This window comes from Ailuropoda melanoleuca, chromosome 2 (genome assembly GCF_002007445.2).
Source record: "Ailuropoda melanoleuca isolate Jingjing chromosome 2, ASM200744v2, whole genome shotgun sequence".
In the NCBI taxonomy this organism is placed as follows: domain Eukaryota; kingdom Metazoa; phylum Chordata; class Mammalia; order Carnivora; family Ursidae; genus Ailuropoda; species Ailuropoda melanoleuca.
Genome location: NC_048219.1, coordinates 190669407 through 190691107, shown reverse-complemented (window position 1 = coordinate 190691107; position 21701 = coordinate 190669407). Strand labels below are relative to the sequence as shown.

Sequence of the window (21701 nt, the reverse complement as noted above, 5' to 3'; positions counted from 1 at the left end):
AGGGTTTAATTATTCTACCATTCGACTTTGTCCTCATCCCCCTTTCTGCTGCATGGCAGATACATTAGCCAATTCCAGAAACCCACCACCTCTGTGACCCTCCTCCCTCATAGTTCAGTTATGCTCCATTTATTCCGTTTTCTCCTCTTCACTTCCGTAGCAGGATCCATATGAGGGTGATCTCTGATGAGTCCAGATGCTGGGGGGCCGAGGTGGGTCCTGGGGGGACGTTCTGAAACCTCTTTGGCATCTGCTCTGTTCTTTGTTTTGCAGTTGGCATCTGTCCCTGAGCCTTCATTGAGATGAATTCTCAGTGTGTTGCAGAAGACGGGAGGGGACAACCATTGAGTGCAGGGGCTGGTGGCTTCATTCATATCAAAGGGTCCCTTCCCCCTGCAAATCCCAAACCTCAAGGCCCTACCTGGAGAAAACAGCACCTCAGTGAAGGAGGCGGTGGGTATGCAGCAAAGTATCCACCCACTTCCCACCTCCTTTCTCAAAAGTGGGAGGGACCCACAAAGAGGGCAGACTTGGGAGAGGTGCCCCATTATCAGAAACGCCCATTATCCAGAATGAGTCTTTGAAAATGAAAAAGCCCTGTGGGGTCCAGGTTGGTGGTCGGAAGTCCTGAGCACATTGCTCTTCATAATAAAGTAGGGAGGAATATTTTTGGAGTTGGAGTGGGGGTGGAGTTCTGAGCACCAACAAAGAGGGTGAGTGGGGAGGGTAGAGTGAGCTGCTGGCAGAATGGCCAAGGGACCATTCTTTGTCACTGCGGTGGGGTGGGCCCTTTTGTCTCCCCAAGCTTTCAATAAGGTAGGCTGCACCCAAATTGGAGTGGTCACCCTGGCAAAGGAAGGGAGACTCTTTCCATCCCATGTTCAAACTCCCTTCCCCATCTTGCCCTTGGGGGGGCTTTGTGGGGAGGCGGCCACACTCACCCAGGGCCTGTCTTCTTGGTGTGACCAGTAGCCAAGCGTTCAGCGCCTGGTGCGGCAGACAGTTTGAGCAGCAGGGTCTCTTGGACAAACCTGGGGTTTGGAGGAGTCAATCCCCGCCCCCTGCCAGGAACACCTGCTCTTTAATTAGCACCTGGGGTAATCGTTATCCCAATAGACTGAAAAAGAAAAATTGTTCCCAAACTGGTCTGGGACAGAACTTTTTTGTGTGTGATGAAATTTATAATTTTCTTCTGGGAAGAAATCAGCATTCCTGTTGAAATGCGCAAGCAAATTTCTGACGAACTTCAGTGGAACTAAGACGGGTGGGAAACCAGTACCCTGCCTGCCCAGCTGCTGTGAAGAAGGAAGGGGACAGCAGGTACGCCCGCATCGAGAGACATGGAAATAGCTCTTTCCTAGCTCCTCCCACAAAGAGAGGCTATCACACAAGCAAATGCCGTAAAATAACAATAAAATATGTGGAAGAGGATCCATTTGAGTCGAAATGGACTCAGACAGACACAGGCTCACGGGGACTGTGTGGTGACATAGGTCTTGGGTGGGAGCACCACACCCTGAGGGGGAGGGGGTCGTGCACCCTGAGTGCGACCCTTGGTCTCTTTGTCCATACAGAGGGTAGTTGCCCTGCATCCATCCCTCAGAGGTGATGATGATCAAATTAGACAAGGATTAGGTGGGAATGTACCTGGAAGGCAACTTGGGAATCAGGGGTTTATTATTACTACCATCTGTTTCAGAGATCATCTGCCCCATGCCAGTGAAGCTCAAGGTGCAGGTCCTGCTCTGGTCTGCCCGAAATAGGTCTTCTTTTCAACGGTGAGCGGTGAGCGATTCCCCACCAGCCACCTCCACGCCTGTCCCACCCTGTGCATTTTCTCTGTGCGTTCTCCAGCCTCCAAGTGCATGACTTCCTTCCTCCCTGCAACAGCTTCCTGGATCTCCTCCTGAGGCCTCCGCCCTGGGCTCCCCAGCATTCAGACCAGCCCTGCCGCTCCCCAGCAGGCCCCCACTGTTTCATTTTCAGCCACGCCAAGGCCACCAGAGCTGCTATTGGGAGAATGGAGCCCGTCACCTTCCCAGCCCAGGGCAGCCCCTGCCTGGTTTCTCCCCACCCCCAGCACAGGACCGGGGGAGGTCTGTCTCTCTGCTGATTATGAGATAGCTCATGGCTGTTAGGGCTGCTTGAATAAGCTCTTTTGTCCCAGAGAATTTTCCCATGTCAAACATTTAGTCTGTTGTGTTATGGGCCAGTGAGCAAGGAGATAAGTCTGCATTCTTAAACAACCTTGTGAGCGCAAGACATCTGTCTGAAAGGCAATCAAACAACATCTGTCACACTGTCCCCAGCTTGCAAGGCACTTTCTTAAAAAACAAATCAGTATTTTATGTTCTAGTTCTTTAAGAATTACATTTTGTTTTAAAAAGCCAAATATTACAGAAATGTCTACTTTCGAAGATGAAGGTCCCTCATAAATCCATACCTCCCTTTCCCCTCCCCCAATGCCAGAAAACTGTGGGTACTACTTTGGTGTATGCTGCCGGGATTTTTCTCCTCTGTACCTACTAACTTAGATAGCACTATCATTTTCGCCCTCCTCTCTATCACTGGACCATAAATTTTGTTTGGCAACTTGCTTTTTAGATTTAACGCATCTTAAACTCCTTTCAGTATGAGGATCGCTCTAACTTAACAATTGTGTAGCGTTCCATTGTGTCTATGAATCATCATTTATTTCATAAGTTTCCTACTGACAGATATTTGAAATTCAACCCCTTCTAACTCAATTTTTCCTTTATGTAAACAACCCCGCATATATGTTTCTGCATAGTTGTGAAAGTGTTTCTATGAGTAAGAAAGCAGAAAGTCTGGGCCAAAGGTATAAACACTTGAAATGTAGTAGGCATTGTCAAATTGACAAAGCAAGCATTGTTGTTCAGTCTGTCGATTTCCTGAAGGTGGAGAACGCCGCCGGGCACCTAGAGGAGTCAGTCCCCACAGCAAGAAGTGTCCGTTCATTTTGGGTGCCCTCATGAGAGTGTTTCCCAGCAGCCTGCAAGGCTGGGGGCATCTTTTCAGTGTGAAGACTAATTGAGGAGAGATCAGAGACATAAACTATCAGCCTGGAAAGTACAGAAATCATCAGTTGAGTGAATTCCAGGAAAGGTGAAGCCTGAATGACACAGACATAGTTTTTTCTGAAGATGTGATTGGGCTTATTAATATATCCCATACAGCAAGTAGAGAGATGCTCCCCTGAATGACAAGGACATTTCTGAAATTGTCTGTCTGGCACCCATTCTGTCTTTGGGAAGCACATCCCTTTGGGAGGGACCTCTTTCCAATGCCCAACTCCAGAAATTGGGTTCCAGTAGGATCTACCTAGGTTGCTGTTTGCCAGGCTAGTCAGGGGTCATTTTTTGGATGGAAAGTAAGGGGAAGGGAGGTCTTGTTCCAGAGGGGTTGGAAATGCATGTGTCCAGAGGGGGCCAGGGGCCATGGTTTCTGTCCAGCAGAGAAAGATATTTGCAGAGGCTGAAGCTGACTTCAAAATACTCAATCAAGAGCCAAAGAAAGGTCCATAGCCCAAGTGTTGAGTGAGGCCCTGTTTCTTCTCATCTCCAAGGCCCAAAGACTTCCAGTCTCTTCCCCTACTTTTGATATGGGCTGAAACATTAGTTTGCCTGTTTTTGACCGTTGTATAAATGGAGACATACAATTTGTACTTATTTGTTCTGGTTTCTCTGGCACAACAGTACGTGAGTGAGACTCACCCATGTTATTGCCCATAGCAGTTTTTCACTTCTACTGATTTACAATACTCCAGTGATCTTGAGTGATACCCATGAATAAGATCGTTGGGCCAGGGGTGCCTGGGTGGCTCAGTCGGTGAAGCATCTGCCTTTGGCTTGGGTCATGATCCCAGGGTCCTGGGATTGGGTTCTGCATTGGGCTCCTTGCTCAGCGGGGAGCCTGCTTCTCCCCTGCCTGCTGCTTCCCCTGCTTGTGCTCTCTCTCTCTGACAAATAAATAAATAAAATCTTAAAAAAAAAAAAAAGATCTTTGGGCCATGTGAAAACTCTACGCTAACTCTTTGAGGAGCTGCCAAATGGTTCCCCAAAGCCATCGTGCCATTTTAAGCTCCCACCTGAAAACATGAGGTTCCAATTCTTCCACATGCACTCCTGCACTTGATGTTGTCTGGTTTTGTGATTACAGCCATCCCAGAGGAGGTGAAGTGATATTCCACCCCGGAATTATTTGCATTTCCCTGATGGCTAATGATGCGGAGCAAGTTTTCACGTGCTCATTGGGCATTTGCGTATCTTCTTTGCCCATTTTAAAATTGGGTTATTGGTCTTTTGGATAGATGAGTTGTAAGTGTTCTTTAAACATTCTGGATACAGGATTCTTATCACATATATGATTTACAGATATTTTTTTCCTATTCTGGGGTTGATTTGTGTTTTCAAAAGATCACTCTGGTTATTATTTTGACAGTAGACTGTGGGAAGGGGGCAGAGTTGGAAGCTGGGAGGACAGATAGGAGGCTAACGCAGTCATCCAGACAAGAGATGTTGGTGGTCAAAATAAATTCTGACTCCCTGAGTTGTAAGGCAGATCACTGAGCTTGCTCTAGGATCTCCTCCTGATTCTGGCCCTGGCACTGTCTTTGATGCTCCCTGGCTCTGACCTATTTATTTTTGCCTATAGTTTTGCTCACCTCTGCCTGATTTCATTTTATGTCCATGTCCCCATTTTCCCTTCCAATTCTTTATGTATATTAATTTCATCTTGCCAAACTGTAGGCAGCTCTCTGAATCACCTCATATGCCCTTTGCAGTGAGTATAAAGCATGGGAAAATAAAGGTAAAGAGGTGGTAGATCGGAAGATGGTTAAAGGACTCCTGGCTTCTGTGGACTTACAGAAGTGGGGGTCCTTCTGATACTAGCCCTTCTTGCAGTTATTTATCTTGCTCTGATTTCCCGTTCCACTTCCTGGATTCCCAGTTGCCCATGATGCTCTGGGAGCCTGGTAAGTGACTCAGAAGTGGAGGGATGCAATCGAGAGCTTTGGGGGACAGCCTGCGATCCCTGAAAACACAGACACTCCATTCTTTTTTAGTCTATGGGGCAGTTCCTTCCTCATCTTCATGTCACCGAGCTTTGATAGGCAGGAGTCATGACATGGGTGGCCCAAAGTTGTTGGATACAAAGTCTGTATATAAGAATCAACTGAATTCTTGCATATTAGAAACAAATTAGTAAAAATAAAAATTTTAAAGAAATATCATGTAGAATAGCCAAGGCTGGGACGAGGAGGAGGCTAGGGTGGCATCTGGTGTGAAAGGTTAAAGGAAGTATTCCCTTTCATTCTCTTCTCTTGCCTTACTCTAGTCCTGGCCCTAAGAAAGTATTGGGGGGCTGTACCTGGGTGGCTCAGTCAGTCGAGTGTCTGACTCTTGGTTTCAGCTCAGGTCATGATCTCAGGGTCGTGAGTTTGAGCCCCACGGCAGGCTCTGTGCCCAGTGTGGAGTCTGCTTGAAAGATTCTCTCCTTCTGCCCCTGCTGTCTTCAAATAAATAAATAAATCTTTAAAAAAAGGAAATATGGAAAAATATCAAGTAGCCAGGAATAAATCTAATGAAAGATGTTCAATATTTCTGCAGCAAATACTTTGAACATAGTGAGAGAATTTAAAGAAAGACAAAAAAGGGGCGCCTAGGTGTCTCTGTCGTTTGGGTCATGATCTCGGGGCCCTGGGACAAAGCCCTGCATTGGGATCCCTGCTCAGAGGGGAGTTTGCATCTTTCTATGTTCCTCCCTTCACTCACTCTCTCTCTTTCAAATAAATAAATAAAATATTTTAAAAAGAAGAAGGACAAAATAAGCGAAGCTCTCTACCTTGTTTATGGACTGGAAGATTGAGTATTGTTAAGAACATAATTTGTCAGTTCTTCCTAAATTCACCTATAAATTCAGGGCAATTTCAGTAAAAAATCCTACCTGGTTACTTTGTGGTAATTGAGAAAATGATTCTGAAATGTATATGGAAATTCAAATGATTTATAATAGCCAAAGGAATTCTGAATACAAACAAAGCTGGAGGACTTATACTACCTGATTTTGAGACTTACCATAAAGCTACAGTCATTAAGACAACATGGTAGTGGTGCAAAAATAGACAAATAGGTTGATGGGATAGCAAAGAGAGTCAAGAAACAAACTGCCCTCACATGTACGGTATCTGGACTCACTCGCTCCATGGCAAGTCATACAGGAACAATATTTTTTTCAGTAAGTGATGCGGGTCAATTACACATATTTGTAACAAACTAAGCTTGACCCCCTACCTCACGCCCTCTACAATAATAAATTGTAGTCCTAAACGTGAAAGTCAAAATAGTAAGTGTGATGGAATATCTTGATTTTGGTGGTAGTTATATGAACTTGTTAAAAGTTTGTCCACCTTGTGGCAGCTCATCTAGTCCTATATTTATGCCTTATACTTTTAATCTATGAATTATACTTCTCAATGCCATTTATTTAAAAAGCAAAAAAGAAGTGTCAGAACTACAGATAAAAATGTTTGAATTTTACTGCATGTAAATTACACTTTGGTTAGAAGATGGAAAAATAAAGTAAGTAAGGCTATTGGGCTGTTGGGAGCTAGCCACCCTGACATAGATCGGCCATCAACCCCCGCTTCATGAACGGTGCATCACATGAGTTCGGCCCCATGTATAACTCATCTCACTCCAAGGGCACCATGGGAGGAAGTGGAGAGCTCACTAGGCAGGAAGAAGTCAGAAAAGTTATGTGATTAGCATCTGACTCTATGTAGATTCAGTTTCGAGATGTGATGAGCATGCAGAAGAGAATGGAAAACCCCACTGCCTCCTGTCCCCAGGTTTTAGGCAGGAAACTTCATGATGAATCAAACCCCCATTACCAGTGTGATTGATGTGTTGCAGGGACAAGCAGCAAGAAGCCAATCTTTTTTCTCCAACCTGCTTTTTGAAATCATCTCCTCTTTTCCTGGTGTCTTGGTTTGGATGTCCCCAGAAGCAAACCCTAAGACATGAATTTGAGAGCAGGTAGTTTTTACAGAGGCAATCCCAGGACCCATGCGTCGGTGGAATGAGGAAGTGAGATAGGAAAGCGAACCAGCCATCGAAGAGGAAGTGTTCAGGCCAGAGAGCGCAGAGCTACCCCAACTCGGGGGCCAGGAAGCTGTGTCCTGACCCCACAGCCTCCTGCCCCTCCTTGGTTGAGGACTGCTTCCAGGCCCTTGAGCTCTGCAGCATTTCTGGTTGGCCTTGCTTGAGGTTTGGGCCCCCTCTCCGGCCAGATAAAAGGCCTCAGCCAGAGTTGCAAGTATTGGCAACATACAGCCTCTCTGCCGAGGGTTAATGCCACAGGGTACAGGTATGACTGTCTGTTAAAACTGCTTAAAATCTGGGGAGGACCCATATTTTTTCCAGGCCCTTTAGTCACAAGAAAAGACTCTCTAATAATTAAACAAGTCTCATCTGGCCTAATATTTGTTATTTTATCGCACTTAAATCCTCTCCCGGCCATTAGCTGGGGCCTGACTCAGTTTGAAGACCAACAGGATAGCGATCTGATTGCTTTTCTTTCCTAATTATTCATTTTCCTCTTTTACCATCTGCTCTTTTCAGTTTCTGCAGGGCTGCCGTGGCAGGAGAGGAAGGGGCAGGAAAGGCTTTGCTTGACCCCTTCCATTGTAATTTCATGCTGGTGTTTTCTGCATGTGGTGGATGTCCAGGTACTAGATTATTTTCTCAGGGAACATTTTTGAGGGGCTTGGCAGGGATTCTACCATTTTTGGGTATCTTGCCTCTGCAGTTCCCTTGAAGTGGGTGATGTCTCCTCTTGCTGGCCAACTGATTACCAGTGAAAGACTCCCTTCTCTGCTTTCTAATTCATTCGCCTGCTGTACTTCCATGTGGGTCTCTTGGGCAGAGTCTCCCTCGACAAGACCTCCTTTCAGCAAGCCCACCTCTGGCTGTTGGGAGATGAACATCCCATCCTTGTCCATCAGGCTCTACAATATTTTTCAATAAGTGATGTGGGTCAATTAAACATCATTTGTAACAAACTAATCTTGACCCCCTACCTCACACCCTCTACAATAATAAATTGTAGTCCTAAACACGAAAGTCAAAACAGTAAGTGTGATGGAATATCTTGATTCCCACCACAGATAGCCCCGTCTCTTCCTTCAGCTGTCAGCTTCCTACAACTCGCAAGGTGAGTTCTAGCCACAGCCTCCAGCTTTTAGACTCTGCAGGTGTGGCTCCAGCCCTGTGTCCTTCCTGTTGAGCTCTCCAAGAGGTCCTTTGAAGGCCCCTTGCACTGGCTAGAAGTGGTGTATATGCCTTGTGATGCTGGCCTGCCAGCTAGGAAGCTTTGGGTTGCAAGAAATGCAAAATGCAAGTCTTAAACCATAAAGCCTTTAGCTGTAAGGCTGGTGTATTTCAGGGCAGACTGATCCAGGGCTTTGAAGATTCTCCAAGGACCCAGGGTGTTTGCATTCCTCTGCTCTGCTGCTCACCCTGTTGGCTGCTTGAGAGCTTGTTCGGAGGTTCTAGCAGGGGAGGGCAGCTACTCGTACGCCCTTGACCGAAGAGCTGTCCTCCTCTATGGGGGAAGGTCGTCCTCTTCGACCGAGCGCGCAGCTTCGGGAGGGACGCACATGGAGTGGTGAGGGAGGAAGGGGACACCCGCCTAGCCAGCCAGATCAACCAAATCAACCCTGGCGATCAATGGGGTGACAGATGTCGCAGCCAGATCGCCCTCACATCCCCTGTTGGCTGCTTCCGAAGGTGGCTGTTACCAGATGCAGCTCGGATTGCACGGTTTTTGGTTCCCAACTGGTGGTTCACATCCTTCCCTGGAGATCCCACCATTTTAAGGGAGAATCCTGAAAGTCACACTGGCCCAACTTAAGATACACATCCATCCCTTAACAGTGACTCACGGGTGAGGGAATGGAAGATGCTGATTGGCTAAGCCAACCAGGGTCCGACCTGGCATTGGAGTAGGTCCCTTCCCCTGTAATACGCGGTTAGCGGCAGACGTGACAATCTGGGTGTTGTGAGGAAGGTCAACAACCATAATAGTTTCTGGGGCAGCCATGACAAAGTACCCCAGACCAGGAGGCTTGAAACAACAGAAATTTATTGTCTGATGATTCTGGAAACTAGACATCCAAAATCAAGATGTTGGCAGGGCGCTGTTCTCTCTGACAGCCATAAGGGAGAAGCCTTCCTTGCGTCTTCTAGCTTCTGGTGTTTGTTGGTAATCCTTGGAGTTCCTTGGCTTGGAGATGCCCTGCATCTCCAGGCACATGGCTATCTGCACCCGTGTGTCTTCACATCGTTTACTCTCCGTGTGTGTCTATGTTCACAAGATGTTCCCTTCCTTTACAAGGACGCCAGTCATATTGCATTAAGGGCTCAGCCTACTAGAATCTGGCCTCATTTTAACTAACCTGCAATGACCCTGTTTCCAAATAAGGTCACATTCTGAGATACTAGGGATTAGGACTTCAACATATCTTTGGGGGGAGACACATACACAACAACAAACATCTACTTAAAACTATTCTCACAACTTATTTTGCACAAAATTGTTTAATTTGAGTATATAACTTATTCATCAGACTTGCATCCAAAATTAAATCTCTCTAGTTCTTATAAGCAGCTTCGCTTAAAAAAAAAAGAGAGAAATATTGACCCTCTCTGAAATTATTAAAAGGTATATGTTATCTAGTTTGAAGATAACATATACGTCAAACAGGTGTATCAGAAATATTTTTATCCAGGCGGCATCATGGCGAATATAGACAAAGCCTCCAAAGGGCAGTACTGTGGGCACTTGCTCATTCAGGGTCTCCCTTCTGGTGAGTTTGGGGAACAGTTACTCATGTTATCCCCATCATGGAGGAGCCTAGAAAAAGGTCAGAAGAAAATCTCAGTGGAGTGGTCTCTTCAGCTGCTCACATCCTAGGGCTTTCACAACTAATCTGCCTCCCAGTGGCTGCACCGTGTGTTTGTATATATCCCATGATTTCTCCCGTCTATCTATCATCTATCTATCTATCTATCTATCGTCTATCTATCTATCATCTATATCTATCTATCATCTATCTATCTATCATCTATCTATCTCTATCATCTGTTATCGACCTATGATATGTATTTTGATCCAATCTATACATATTTAACTTTTTGATCACATAAATAAATCATGTTTACTGTAAATCCAGTGGTTGGGAATAGGGGTCATGATTTTGCTCCCCAGAAGACATTTGGCAATGTCTGGAGATACCTTGTTTGTCACAATTGGAGGATGCTATTGACATCTAGTGAGTAGAGGTCAATGAGGTTGCAAAACATCCAAAAAGACACTGGATGGCCCCCACAATAAAGAATAATCTGGCCCCAAATGTAACTAGTGTCACTAGGGCTAAGATTGAGAAATCCTGCTGTAGAACAACAGAAAATTCAAAGAAGCGAATGGAAAATCATCGCCTCTGGACATTTTCCCAATTAACATTTTCGCTAAATTCTTCCAGATGGCTTTCTACACACACAAGTGTATGTGGGAATAATTACAGATGTATAGGGAAAAATGGGATTATAATTATGCATGCTGTTCTATAACCTGATTTTTTTTCACTTAATGGCAATATTGCTCCATGTCAGTGATTTTTTCTCATTGAAAAATGAGGTGTTTTTTTTTTTAAACAAAAGCATTACATTTATGTGGTTAAAAATAAGAATTGCAAAAGGGTAGACAAGAAAAAACATGTTCTTTCACAAGTGGTTATGTATATTTCAGTAAATGTGATTCTTAAAAAGCCACTAATTGGATTACGCAATGAAATGCTGTATACTTCGCTTTCATTACTTAATAATATATCTTAGGGCAATTTCCATATTGACGCAGAGATCCACCCCATTCTTTAGACTGGTGCATAGCATTACCTTCTACCCTATTGTTGGATACTTAGCTCTTTCCATGTTTTTGCTGTTCTAATCAGTGATGCGGAGCATTTCTACACTACCTCTCAGTGGACTCTGGGGAGCACACCCCAAGAATTGGAACTGAATCAAAAAGTGTGCACTGACGTTTTTCGACAGCTATTGCAAAATTACTCTACAAAAAGCTTGTCTTACTTACCTCTCTCACTGTCTTCCTCCCCATAGCCTCACCCATAAAGTATTTAAGTTTTACAAATCTGATTTAATAAAAATGACATCTAGTTATTTTTTCATTTGTATTTCTTTAGTTATTAATAAAGTGGTGCCTTTTTTTAGACTCTTAATTTTATTTTTTATAATAATTTTTTTAAATCATATTATGTTAGTCACCATACAGTACATCCCTGGTTTTTGATGTAAAGTTTGATGATTCATTAGTTGCGTATAACACCCAGTGCACCATGCAATACGTGCCCTCCTTACTACCCATCACCAGCCTATCCCATTCCCCCACCCCCCTCCCCTCTGAAGTCCTCAGTTTGTTTCTCAGAGTCCATAGTCTCTCATGCTTCATTCCCCCTTCTGATCACCCCCCTTTCTTTATCCCTTTCTTCCCCTACCGATCATCCTAGTTCTTATGTTCCATAGATGAGAGAAACCATATGATAATTGTCTTTCTCTGCTTGACTTATTTCACTTAGCATTATCTCCTCCAGTGCTGTCCATGTTGCAGCAAATGTTGAGAAATAGTTCTTTTTGATGGCTGAGTAATATTCCATTGTATATATGGATAAAGTGGTGCATTTTTAATGCTTTTTTTCCCATCAACTGTTCATTTCCTCTACCCATTTTTTTCTCCATTGGGTTATTTCTTATGTTGTTGACTATTGTGACCTCAGTGGATTTAAGGAAAGTAGCCATACATCCATAAATACTGTCTCCTGGTTTGTCTATGTCCTTGCAGAAATTTACATTTTTTTATTTATACAAAAATTTTAAAAAATCTTCCCATTTATGGTGTCTGGATACGCTATGCTATGAAGGCCTTTTTCTCTCTCTCTTTCTTTTTTTTTTAAGATTTTATTTTTAAGTAATCTCTCTTTCTAAAGATTTTTATTTATTTATTTGAGAGAGAGGATGAGAGACAGCATGAGAGGGGGGAGAGTCAAAGGGAGAAGCAGACTCCTTGCTGATCAGGGAGCCTGATGCAGGACTTGATCCTGGGACTCGATCCCGGGACTCCAGGATCATGACCTGAGCTGAAGGCAGTGGCTTAACCAACTGAGCCACCCAGGTGTCCTATTTTTAAATAATCTCTATGCCCAACATGGGGCTTGAACCCACAACCCTGAGATCAAGAGTCACATGCTCTTCCAACTGAGCCAGCCAGGCACCTCATACGAAGGGCTTTTTCATGCCAAGGACATAACTAAATTCACCTATGTTTCCTTATTTTATGGTTTAAATGTTCATTAAAAAGACTGTCTTTATAAATTTATTTTAGGAGTAAGGGCAAAAGGTAGCTACATACCCTGAGACAATTCATCAAGCCCTCTATTTCACCCCACTAATCTGAAATGCACCCTCACCATAGGCTTTATTCCTTAGGTGTTTGGGGCCTACTTCTGGACTTTCTGGTCTGTTTCAGGGATCAGTCCATTTCTGCACTGACACCAAACTATTTTAATTAAGATGCTTTATAATGTGTTTTTAGATACAATAAGTCTGATCTCCCCATTATTCTTCTTTTAAAAAAAATGTTCTGAATAATTTATTTATTTTTAAAACATAATTATGTAATAACTCAACTATATGCAAGTGTATAAAGAAAAATACAATGAACACTCAGTTTAAAAATTAAATGCTGCAAGTAAGTTGAAGCTCCTGGATTACCTTCCTCTCTCCACTAATAATAACTATTCTGACTCTAGTATTTATTTAGCATTCCGTAAGCTTATAAACTTTTAACTTCTCTCTCTATTTATCCCTGTAATTATATGCAGTATTGTAATTCATGTTTTAAACATGCTTATTTGTTATAGAAAATAAGCACATTCCTAAACAAACCAACCAGTCAACTAGTCTACCCAGGTATGATGGTTAATTTTATGTGTCAACTTGGCTAGGCCATGTGCCTAGGTGTTTGGTTAAACATTATCCTGGATGTTTCCATGAAGATATTTTTGGATGAGATTAACATTTAAATTGGCAAATTTTGAGGAAAGGAGAGAGCCTTCTGCAATGTAGGTGGGCCTCATCTAATCAGTTGAAGGCCCAATAGAACTTGAGATTGACTAAACCCTAAGCAAGAAGGAATTCTTCCAGCAGACCACCTTTGAACTTGAATGGAAACATTGCTCTTCTCTGGGTCTTTAGACTGCCAGTGCACCCTGTGGAGTTTGGATTTGCCAGCCTCCATAATTGCTTGGGAATTCCTTAAACTCTATCTCTCTCTCTCTCGATCCCGTTGGCTCTATTTCTCTGGAGAACCCTGGTAATACATCAGGTGTCTGGCCTCAGCAGCACCAAGAACTGATGGGAAGTTTAAATTATATTCTCCCCGCTCCATGGCCCCCATATCATATTCTAAGGAAGAGCTCCCCCTTCACCAAGGGAAGGGGTGAAGCAGAGAGATATCTTGGTTAAGTCTTCAAGAGTAACAGGGTAGGAGACGATTTTCTTGTTGACCAAATTGCGCCTTGGCACAGGGTTGATCCAGTCTGTACTCAGCAAAGAAAGACCTCTCTAGAAGGACCACGTCACAGAGGTGAGGCTCCTGCCACACTTTTAGTGACATTTAGTGACAGATCCACAGAGCCACAGTTTCACAAATATCTCCTCCTTATAACTGTCTAGTTGGAGGCATTGGGTTTGTCTCCCATTGCTGCCGTAACAAATTACCACAATTTTTTATTTTATTTATTTATTTATTTATTTTATTTTCTAACAAATTACCATAAATTTATCAGCTTTAAACAGCATGCAGTTATTATTGCATAGTCCTTTTGGTCAGAAGTCCCAGCTGGGCTCAACTGGATTGTTAGTTTAGGGTCTCAGGAGGCCAAAATTATGGTGTTGGTCGGCTGGCTGCACTCTCATTGGAAGGTTCTGCAAAGAAACCGCTTCCAAGCTCATTCAGTTTGTGGGCAGAATGCAATTCCTCGTGGTTGCAGGACTAAGGGCCCCACGTCCCCGCTGGCTGTCAGCTGGAGGTGCTTCTCCACTTCCAGAGGCCACCTGCATTCCTGGACTTGTGGCCTGTACCTCCATCTTCAAGGCCAACAATGGTGTAGTGTGTCTTTCTCATGCTCAGCTTCTCTCTGCCTTCCTCTTCTGATTTCAAGGGCTTATGTGATTACGTTGGGTTCTCCTGGATAATGCAGGATAATCTCCCTATTTTAAGAGCAGCTGATTAATAGCCTTAATTACAGCCACAAAGTCCCTTTTGCTCTGCAAAGTAACATCACCATGTTTGTGACAGCAGAGGGAGAAGGTCATGGGAGCCAAAATTCTGCCTACCACAAAAGACTGTAGAGGTCAGTTTTCCCAGATGAAAGGACTGGTCTGGTTCAAAAGTATGTTCAGACCTCACCTCTTGGGCGACAGAAAACGGCTTTCAAGGGACAGTTTTTCCCACTTGGAGGAATCGAGGATTGTGGTATCACCATTACGCAGGCACGATGTAGCAGAGAGTACAGCGGGGGCGCCCGTCCTGGGAGCAGAGCTGAGCAAACTCACATCAGTTGCATGAGGACTCCGAGATGCCCCTGGGAAGGGGCTGGGGGGCATTTCAACCTACCACCAAGACATTACAACAGGAATTCAAGCAGAAACAATAAGTGAGATGAAGAGCAGGAAATGGCGTGGACTTTGAGAAGGCTGCAGGAGAAACCTTCAGGGAGGAGCTGCATAGACGTCTGGCTTGAAGGAGGCCTTGAAGGAGGCGGAAGAAGAGGTCCTTCATACATTCAGGAGCCTTCCATTTAGGGGAGGGAAGGGTCAGGTGGGATAAAGAAATAATGAGACAGCCGAGAAAGAGGATGTACGGAAGAAAGGGTAAAGGATGTAGGAGACAAAAACATGGCAGAAACCATGTGGCAAGAGGAATATTCTAGTTCTAAAGGAAATTGCTGTGAATATTATTTAAATCAAATTTTCAGATGTTCTGGCAATATCCATAGCTTCCAGCCAGTCCAAGGTGTGTGTGTGTGGGGGGGGCAGGGCTCATAGTGGACTGCAATGCACCCTTGTCTTCCCCCACAGAGGCTGTGGAAGTTTCCAGCACTCATGGCTTCTTTCCCATATGCCAGGTCTCTCCCTTTTCTGCCCGACAGATTCCTCTGCACTTTGGGAGCTGACTGGGCTACAGGCAGAGGACTTGGGAATTCCCAGCAGTCATTGCCCCCAGGAATACCCCAACCAGTGGGGATGGGAGCAAGCACAGGGACGCTCGTCCCTTGGGGGCTGGTGCTGAATGGCAGGGGACAATTCTCAGAGTTCCCCTTGGGTTGGAGCCCCAGATGCCCTTTTCCTAGGGACTGGGCCATTTGCTGTCCTTTCTCCTTCCCCTGTCTCACCCTCTTTGTCACATTTGTGTCTTGGTCTGTCTCACAAGTAAATCACCTGTCCCCAGGTCCTTGCACCAGTCCTTGTAGGGGAGTCAGAACCCCACCTCTACCTATCTTAGGTTTTTGGCTGGGGCTCTTTAACAAAGAGATTAACAGGGGGAAAACAGTTGACTCCTGCAGTATACACCACATAGGAAAAACCTCTATAACAAGTAACCCAAAGCTGTGGCTTAGAACCCTGGTTTATTAACATCTGCAACAAAGAACAGAAATCTGCAGAGAAATTACTGGACGAAGGAAAGCAGTTTTAGGCTCCCAAGGGAACTTGCCGTGGGAAGGTAAATATATGGGAGGCCACTGATGGGGTAAGGTTCATTTGCAGATTCCTCTAGAGCGGGTAAGTCCATCTATAGTATGAGGAGAATGCCTATCTGGCCTTTAGGCCAAAAGGGGAGGGGACAGAAAGCTTTTTTTTTTTTTTTTTTTTTTGCAGCTTCTTAATTGCCTTCGGCTTAAAATAAATTTTATGTTAAAGAGGCATATTTGGGGTGACATAGATGGCTTCTTTCACCTGCCTCTGGGGGGCCCTGAACTAGCATAGGGTCATGGGTCTCTCCTACTCCTCACAAAACATCTTGTATTACAAGCAGATCTTAGAATGAATCGAGGGCGGGTCACAGAAATCCAGGAAGGGGGCCCTGTAGACAGGTTGGCTTTTTTTCTGAGCAAGGTGGGAAACCTTGGAGGGTTTTAAGCGAAGGTGTGACAAAGACTTAGACCTTAAAGGATCATTCTAGCTCCAGGCAGAGATGTTAAGTAGGCAACACATGTTCAAATAAGCTCAGGTGATAGGCTTTGAGAATCCTCAGCTCCTAGATGGTATCAGACAGAAGCTGTGAGGCTGGGTGAGATCTTGGAGAAATGAGCACAGTCAGGAAAGGGAACAAGTCTAAGAATTGAACCCTGAGGCATGTCCTCATTTATGGGGAAGAACCAGCAAGAGACTGGGAAAAGCAATAGGCGAGGCAGGAGGAAATCCAGGAAAGGGTCAAGTCTTGGAAGTCCAGCACAAAACTCGTGTAAATAGCGGGGGGGGGGGGGGGGGGTCCTGGTTTTGTCCAACACTGCCAGGAGTTTAGGTTAGATTAAGAATTTGGCAACATAAAGTTTGCTCCTGACCTTGACAAGAGCATTGCTGGTGCCTGGTGGGGTGAGAGCCTTATTGCACTGGGTCAGGAGAGAAGGGAGGACAGGATGTGGAGAGAATGAATAGAGACCTCTCTTTGGAGCATTTTGCTGTAAAGGCAGGACCAGAAATAGGACAGTAGGTGGAGGGGGTAATGGGACAGAAAAGGGCATTTTTAGAACGGGATAAAAAGTTGTGTCTTTATGCTGCTAGGAGGGACCCAGTATAGTGGGAGACCTGCGGACACAGTAGGCGGAGGGTAGAATTGCTGGGTTGAGTATTTAAGAAAGAATGGGGTTCACTGCATGCCTAAGGAGGTGTGCCCTAGCCGAGGACACAAGTGAATTATTGGTGGTAATTTTATAGGCAACCTAACAGAATATTATATGTGACAGTCTCATTGAAACACTATAACAGCACATCAAAAAGAAACAGAAGGTATGTATCAGAGTCCCTTCTTCTATGGATGACTCCACTCTATTGGGATGATTTTGTACATGCAAATTTATGTTACAGCTCAAGTTTTGCCTCCTTAGAGAAGCCTTCCCAACCCCCCATAGCCTGTCAAATCACCCTGTTTGATTGTCCTCGTAGCCTTATTCACCATCTGAAAATAGCTTGTTAATCAATTGACTAATCAATCGACCAATCAATTCATTCTTTGATCTCTTCCTCCTTGAAACACAGGCTCTGCAAGGGTTATGACCTTGACTCTTTCGTTTGCTGCTGTCTTCCAAAAACTAGTGGCTGGCCAGTGGTGTACAGGTAGACCACCTCTCTGGGGAAAAAAAAAAAAAGATTCCAAACCCTCCAAAACAACAAGACCCCGAACTGTAGCATTTGCTGATTCCTGTGCGTAAACATTCTTACCATGGCCAATTTATTTATTTATTTATTTATTTATTTATTTATTTATTTTTATTTATTTATTTGACAGAGATAGAGACAGCCAGCGAGAGAGGGAACACAAGCAGGGGGAGTGGGAGAGGAAGAAGCAGGCTCATAGCGGAGGAGCCTGATGTGGGGCTCGATCCTATAACGCCGGGATCACGCCCTGAGCCGAAGGCAGACGCTTAACCGCTGTGCCACCCAGGCGCCCCACCATGGCCAATTTAAAGCTACCACCACGACATCAATAAATGAGCTGGGAAGAAAGGAGCACAGTTGGCTCTCATGAACTGGTATCAGCCAGTTGCAGCATACTTGGCACAAGGGCAGTGCTCCATCAATATTGGTCGAATGAAAGAATACATGAATTATCATTAGCTTGAGCCATTATTCCATTAAAGGTAAACCTCTGGATATTCCTGGAAGGTTTATAGTTTTCCTGTTGCCTTTTAATCCTGTGTCTCTGCTCTTTTTCTTCCCTAGGCATTCTGTAGGTTTCCCACATTGCCCTGCTGAAAACCTTCCATGACGCTACTTACACCAAACTTACCCAGGGTTTGAGGCAGCGGAGAGGAGTTCTGTCAGGTCCTGACCCTGGGGGCATCTTCCTATTTGTCTCTCTGCCCAGAGCTCCAGCTTGCAGGATTAGTGCCCTGTTGCTTTCTTTTCCTATCAGCTGCTTCTTTAGAAACTAAATGTTTTTCTCCAATCCATCTCTTTTTGGATCCACCCAGCTTAAGCTTGGAGACCTTCTTTCCATAGTCCCAGACTCATTAATGTGTTCCCTTGCCCCAAAGGACATCTCTCTATTTGGCATCTTGGAGCATCGTGTTGCAGCAGGGAAAACCCTACAAATCTTTTTATAATGGGTGGGGTTACATTGGATTCCCGCCTCCTCACCCCTCCCCACAACCTTCCACGTCTCAGAAGGCCAAGTGACTTCTGTGAAGTTATTTTCTTCCTTGCTGTAGAAAAAGAGTCTTTTCTTACAAGGAACAGTCTGAATGGGAAGAGAGGCCAGTGTAGAAGCTGTCCCTGCGGAATCATGTTGAGAAGGTTCCGCAGCTTTGACTGCAGTGCTTGCTGGTGTTTATGGTCAAGACTGTCTTCGGTATGACCCAGAGGGTTCTCCAACTCAAGACTTCAGAAAGACAAAAAAAGGCTTATGGGTATGGAAAAGCCCAAAGAGGAACTTTTGATTCCTCTTCTTGAGGGAAAACTCACCTGAGCAGGGCTCTGAAATGTCACTTCTCTGGTCCCACCGGGATTTCCCTCTGGTTGAGTCCTGATTTAGCTAATTCTGTTTGTGTGTTAAATGCAGAATCTATCCTGCCCTGTTCTGCCCCATGCAGCTTCCTCGGACAGGACACGCCATCACTCACCGGAAGGAGCACTTCAGCTTCTGTACCAATGGCAGCTCCAAATGATATCAAACTGTCTTCCAGCTGTGATGAAGAGTGTTTCGCTCCAGTGCTTTCTGTGAAATGACATGCTGCCCATTATTTATAAATTTGGTAATGATTGTTTTTACCTATTGCATGGTTCTAGGCTTCTCTTTAGCATTCTTTGCTAGCTGCCTTTGCATTTTCCTGTTTTGTTAATTGTTCGCCTGGGCTGCGGTGGGAAGGGATTTATTAAGTGTTCTTTTCTTTTGATGAGTTTTCATTATACAACAGTATGAAGGCCATTCAATTTCCTGTGTGACTCTCTTAAGCCTCTTGCCTAAGGTTAGCAGAATTTCTGTTTTATCACTTTGTAGCAAGCTATTAAAACCCTTTGACAACTTTATGAGCTGATTAAACATTCTTCAACTTCTCATTTCTTCTCCAAACAACAATGGAAATAAAAATAGTGACCAAAAATACTATTTATTGAGTACTTATCACAGGCCAAGAATTCTGCTTTCACATATTTTTAAGCTTAATTCTCAGAAAAACCCTAGAATTATTCTTATCTTAATACAAGGAAACAAACACGGAAAGAAATGGGCCCTAGGTCTCTGAAAGTAAATGACAGATCTAGAAATCAAATCCAGGGCTGGCTGATGCCAAAGTCCTTGCTGGTAACCTTTCCACTAAATTTCGAGATCTTCTCTTCCAGGGCCTGTTGGAGCAACATTGTTCTCTGGGCCGGAGCACCAATGACAAGAGCCACACTCACCTTAGTGGTGATGAAATTAACTCAAGGGCTAAGTCCGGCTCAAGGGATGGAGGATGTCTACCTTTAGACCTCTTGTGCTGTAACAACTTCTATCTCATTGATCAGTACCTATTGAGAGTGCTTCTTTCAAAACTATTTACATGGAGGGGCTTTTGGGTGGCACAGTCGGTTAAGTGTCCGACTCTTGGTTTTGGCTCAGTTCATGATCTCAGGGTTGTGAGATTGAGCCCCATGCTGGGCTCTATGCACAGTGTGGCATCTGCTTAAGACTCTCTCTCCCTCTCCCTCTGCCCCTCACCCGACTTGCTCTCTCTCTCTAAAATAAATAAATATATCTTTAACAGAATTATTTACATGGAGGCCAAAGAGATACCCAGCAATATAGAAAGTATTTATTGTCCTGCAATAGATGGTCCAAGATGACTAATGTTAGAGAAATGGACTTGGGATTCACCACAATGATGATAATGGTGGTGGTGGTGGTGATGGTGTTGTTATTGTTTGTGTTGTTGATGGTGGTGGTGGTGGTGCCGGTGTTGGTGTTAGTGTTGTTGGTGATGGTGGTGATGCTGGTGTTGGTGTTGTTTTTGTTGGTGTTGGTGTTAGTGATGGTGGTGTTATTGTTGTTGGTGGTGTTAGTGATGGTGTTGGTGGTGGTGTTAGTGATGGTGGTGGTGGTGGTAGTGATGGTGGTGTTGGTGTTGGTGGTAGTGATGGTGTTGGTGGTGGTAGTAGTGATGGTGTTGTTGTTGTTGGTGGTGGTGTTGGTGGTGATGGTGGTGTTATTGGTGGTGATAGTGATGGGGTGCTGTTGGTGGTGGTGTTGGTGGTGTTGGTGATGATGGTGTCAGTGGTGGTGGTGGTGATTGTGGTGGTGGTAGTGGTGGTGATTTTTTTTAGTCTAGGTTTATTTCTTGACCTAAGAGCCGGAGTGTCAGATCTTGGACTTTTCTTAGATGTTTTAATTTCTCTGAAAGGTACAAGGAGCTCTCTTTCCTGGTTATGCTCAGTTTATACTTGAATGCTCTTTTTCTAAAATCAAACTATATTCTAGATGTAACTTCTTCTTTGAGAACATGGTAGAGATGCAAATTTTTTGCCCCACCCCTGACCTACAGAGGCAGAACCTCTGTGGGTGGGACCTAGCAATCTGTGTTTTAAGAATCTCTCTAGGTAACTCTGATGCTTGCTCAGGTTTGAAAGCACTGGTGTAGACACTCATACTTCTCTCCTTGTGCCTCTTGCTCTCCTAGGCAACCTCAACCGCTCCCACAGTTCCAATGACTTCCAAATGTCTGTGGCCCAGACCTGCTTTCTGAGTTCTCATCCCAATACATCTACCCTCTCTGCTGGGTAGATAGGACATTTCTGCTTGGATATCAAGGACTTCAAACTCAGCAGCTTAATAAACAGTTGTGTTTAACCTTAAATGTCATTTTCTCATTGGACTATGTTTGTTTGGCTTGCTAATTCTTTGTGTTTTATTAAAATTCCTTATTTATTTATTTTTCTTATAATAATATTTTTTTATTATATTATGTTAGTCACCATACAGTACATCCCTGGTTTCTGATGTAAAGTTCAATGATTCATTAGTTGCGTATAACACCCAGTGCACCATGCAATATGTGCCCTCCTTACTACCCACCACCAGTCTATCCCATTCCCCCACCCCCCTCCCCTCTGAGGCCCTCAGTTTGAGAAATAAAATTCCTTGTTTAAGCTGTGTTTCTTCTGCCACATCAGAGCTTGGCAAGGACAGGGATTGGATCTGTCTGGGGATGGCTTACTTGCGAACACAACAAATATTTATTTATTTATTTATTAAAAGAGTTTATTTATTTATTTATTTGAGAGAGAGAGAGAGAAAGAGAGAGCATGAGCAGCGGGGAGAGAGAAGCAGGCTCCCTGCTAAGCCGGGAATCT

At 44.3% G+C, this 21701-nt stretch overlaps 1 long non-coding RNA gene and 1 other non-coding gene across 4 annotated transcripts in view; one reads left to right on the top strand and one right to left on the bottom strand.

The window, feature by feature from the left end:
* LOC117801152 overlaps positions 1–21190 on the top strand; it is a 28651-nt gene extending 7461 nt beyond the window's left edge. Inside the window, exons 4-8 of one of the 3 annotated variants that reach the window (XR_004623660.1) lie at positions 274–453; positions 1201–1320; positions 1700–1778; positions 18968–19129; positions 21029–21190. This is a non-coding gene — a long non-coding RNA (uncharacterized LOC117801152). Of the gene's footprint in view, positions 1–273; positions 454–1200; positions 1321–1699; positions 3868–18967; positions 19130–21028 lie in introns of those variants that run through there. The other 2 variants (XR_004623659.1, XR_004623658.1) reach the window with 2 other exon arrangements.
* On the bottom strand, positions 12293–12365 carry TRNAK-CUU. Its single transcript has one exon. It is a non-coding gene; the product is annotated as a tRNA-Lys (tRNA).
* Positions 21191–21701: the final 511 nt, after the last annotated feature.